Here is a 3729-nt window from a genome sequence, read left to right as displayed (position 1 = left end):
AACCTGCAAAGCCCTCCCCATTGCTGGAGCTATTCCCAAGGAGCAGGGGGAAGAGGGATTGTGTGTGCAGCCAAGAAACAACACAGACAGGACAAGGCTGGATTTATGCCCCTTTGAAAGCTGGAGGGGTGGGGATGGGTTAGCTTGTCCATTGGGTTTTGACACCCATGTCCCACTGGAAAGGGCACGGAGATGCAAGTGTCTGTCTCATGGCAGCTGTGCATTATGGAACCCATTCGCCTATGATCTAACTGACCAGGGAAGAAACTGACCATATTCAGATGCGCAGGCCCCACAGCTTCTAATAACCATGGGGACGGGAATCACTTACCCAGCGAGGTCACCGTCTCGTAGTTCTCCTGCATGTTGTCCCTGTAGAGGGCTCTCTGAGCGGGGTCCAGCAGAGCCCATTCTTCCCTGGTGAAATACACAGCCACCTCCTCGAAAGTCACCAGCCCCTGAAACAACAAGAGTTCCCCACTCAGCACCTACTGCCCCAGCCACAATCCCGCTATTCATGGGAAAGAAAGAAAAAAGTGAAGCTCTGGGAGGGCCAGAGTAGCAGAATCCCACCCCCACCCTGTTCAGAGCAGCCAGGAGGCTTCAGGGGGTGGGGAGAAGGTGAGAGCTCCTTGTCCCCCCAGCAGACAGAGCAGGGCAGGGTCTTCTCATTTCCCACACACCTGCCAGCCACAGGGAGATTCAGGAAGCAGAGCTCTGAGCCGGGGACAGGAATCCCGACAGCTTCCCTTCGTATTTCACAGCAGCCTCTGGCTAGTTGGGTCACACTCCAGCACTGGGAGTCTGGAAAATGTTCCCAGCCCTGCTGAGGGGGTTGTATCCTGTTTGAGAAATGGGGGAATGTCCCCTCTCCCATCCCCCGCCACCAATGGGCCTACTCAGAAAAACAGCAGGTTTATCACACCCTGTCTCCTCCCGGCCCCCACCCAGCAGCTCCCAGAAAATCCCCTACCTGAGCTGGCTCCATCACTGCCATTTCCCTTCCCTGTCTCCTGGAAGACAGGACTATCTGGAGCGAAATGTGGATGTGATTCCTCAGCCTGTCGGAGTGAGAAGGGCAATGGGCGAGGTTACAGAAGGGGCTTCAGTTCATGTCACACCCCGATTCCCCCCAGCCTCTTCAGACCCTCCCAGTAACAGCATGTCTGAGCCAAATGCTAGGAAAAGAGCAGAAACAAAGGGGCTATTTTGGGGGATTGCCCCCCATTGCAGTTTAACCCCCTCTCCCTTAGCAATAGCCGGAGCCCTCTGGTGGCATCACCTGAAGAATGAGCTGCCCTGGACTGCCCCGGAAACCCCTAGGGACAGGCAGACAGAGGCTGAGCCCTTTGGCCCATCCATACTCACCCCCTGCCAGAGCCAGCAGTGACTCCGGTCTGAGTCTGGTGTGGCTGAGATCTGAATCCTGCAGGGAAATCCCACCAGGGCCCCGTGCAAGCCCCAACACTCAGGACACACAGACCTCAGCAGCAGGGGTGTGTCTGACAATGATACACATGGAGCAGGGTATGTGCTTGCGTGCGTGCGGGTGGGGGTCTGGGTTTTTGCCTTGTAGCTTCTGCTCTCTGAGGGGTTAGTCACCTGATCCGTCCCAAAGCTGGTTTGACCAGTTGCAGGAGGAGAAGAGCTTCTCTCCACCCCTCCCACCTCGTGTCCCATCGCGCGAAGAAGCTGCCTTGGCATCTCCCCCCCTCCAACATCCCCTGCATCGCCCCATCTTCCCTTCAGTGCACCCGCGCCCCCATCCCAGCCTCCCCAGCACCCGCCTCCTGCGCCCATCCCGCTCCCCCCGCCTGCCCTCACCACCTGCACCTCTTTATTCTCCTCCCCCTGCAGCCCGGGTGTGCGGGGGGCGGGTCTCTCTTACCTTCCCTCCGAGCGGGGCCCCCCTGGGGCAGGGGCCGGGCCGGGAAGGGGCCCTGGCCGGGCTGGGGGCTCTGCCCTGGGAGAGGCTCCTGGGGAGCAGCGGGAAGGGCCCTGCTGGAGATTCCCCTCTCCCGGCTGCAGCCAGGGCTCCGGGCTCCCAGCACCAGCCGCGGGGGCTCGGGGATCTCGCTGGGAGCCAGAGTCACCGCAGCGGCTGCGAATCACTTCGTGCTGCCGGGACTGAGCCCAGCGATCGCTCCCCCCAGAGCAGCCTCCCAACTGCTCCTGGGTCCTAGCGATCAACCCATCGCGCTGCAGCATCTCTGTGTCCGGCTCCTGTTCCACTCACAGGCTCTACGGTCAGAAGGGCCCATGATGAGCATCTAGCCCAGGGATTCTCACGACCAAATTTTGTGGCCTCAGAGTGTGGCCAGCAACTCTCACTGGTGGCCGCTCTGACACTTTCCCCTATAATCCTAACTAACTTTACGAGAAACCAATAAATAGCACAGAGGTAAGCGGGGGAAACGGTCTTACTATTGTGGGGAACTTTTCTGGCTTATCCACCACCCTGATAGAATCGAATAGCAAAACAAGCTGAGTCCTCGCTCCCACTCCCTTTACCCGGTGGGCTGCCTGACTTCGAGGACTCCCCTTCCACGCTTGTCCCTGAAACCCCAACAAGGCTGGGCCCAGGATTCCTGAGGGTGCTTCACCCCCAATTTTGTTGCGATCACTCAGGACAGAGGCTAGGGTGTCGTATCCCCACTCTGGGGTGCTCTCTTCACTCCGGACACATCCCTGATGTCGCCACTCAGCATTGTATACAGTTCAGAACAAATACGATTTATTAAACAGCAAGTAATAAAAAAAATTAAGGAAAAAATGGGAAAGGGGAAAGGAAAACATGATGTCATCCCACACTGCCCAGGGTCCCCCCCTTGCTCTCCCCAGCTGCTCACTGCACCTAGCTCCGGACTGCTCCAGACCTAGCTTCCCTCTGCATCCCCTTAGCTCTGCCCTTCTCTGGCAGGCAGCTCCAGCTCACACAGAGAACGGGCTCCTGACTCCCTCATTGGCCTGCCTGCCCTGTCAACAAGGCTGACCTTGAGCCTTGGCCTCTCTCCATTGGCCCTGGGGTCTAGTCTCAGGGTTTTCATTTCTCATTGGCCCTTCCCCTGGCTTTTGGTTCTGGGAGAGGCCAACCAAAAATCCCCCACTAAGTTTCAGTAAGGGGCCAACAGTCATGGGGTCAGGCAACTTCACGGTCTATGTGAGCTCCAAGGCATCCTTCAGATGAATTATAAATTTCTTTGTTTACCCCCTTCTTCCTGTTGGTGATGGACAGCCAGATAACAGTTTTCTAACACCAACGGTTGGTCCTTTGTCATCTCTGAGGAGTTTGAGTGGGACAATCCCCAGAACTATGACATATTTCAGTAAGAAAACCTGGGTTTTTATGGACAGATCCTCTTTATTGATCTTGCCGAGTGGGTTTTCCCATAACAGCAAATGTCCGGTGGTGTTTGCAGAGCAAAAACGCTGAAGCTCAGAAACATCCCTGATTAGTCAGCTTCCCAACTAGTCAATTCCCCTGCATTCACAGCTGATTGATTGCTGCCTTATCCAGCCCACCGAGACCCAGGCTCCCAGCCCTGGGGAAGGTGGGGGATGGTCCCACAGGTCAGCGCTGACTGACAGCTGTTGCCAGTGCCCTGCCACGCTGACAGCAGCCAACACTGCCCTCACCTCATGAGTACCCCCACTGCACCCCCTCCAGCACCCCTAATCCTACACCCCCACACCAGCTCCCACCCCCCCCCATCAGTGTCCTCTTTTGGG

The 3729-nt window shown here is 57.1% G+C and overlaps 1 long non-coding RNA gene across 1 annotated transcript; it reads right to left on the bottom strand.

The window, feature by feature from the left end:
* Nucleotides 1-420: 420 nt before the first annotated feature.
* Nucleotides 421-1923, bottom strand: LOC113405103. The gene is made up of 3 exons (XR_003370156.2): nucleotides 1889-1923; nucleotides 974-1061; nucleotides 421-458 (listed from the first exon to the last, which is right to left on the bottom strand). It is a non-coding gene; the product is annotated as an uncharacterized LOC113405103 (long non-coding RNA).
* Between the last annotated feature and the right edge of the window lie 1806 nt (nucleotides 1924-3729).

This window comes from Terrapene carolina, unplaced genomic scaffold (assembly GCF_002925995.2).
Source record: "Terrapene carolina triunguis isolate 2854851 unplaced genomic scaffold, T_m_triunguis-2.0 Scaffold560, whole genome shotgun sequence".
NCBI classification, from domain to species: Eukaryota; Metazoa; Chordata; order Testudines; family Emydidae; genus Terrapene; species Terrapene triunguis.
The sequence above is the reverse complement of the archived record's forward strand: the minus strand, read 5'-3'. Positions and strand labels throughout refer to the sequence as shown.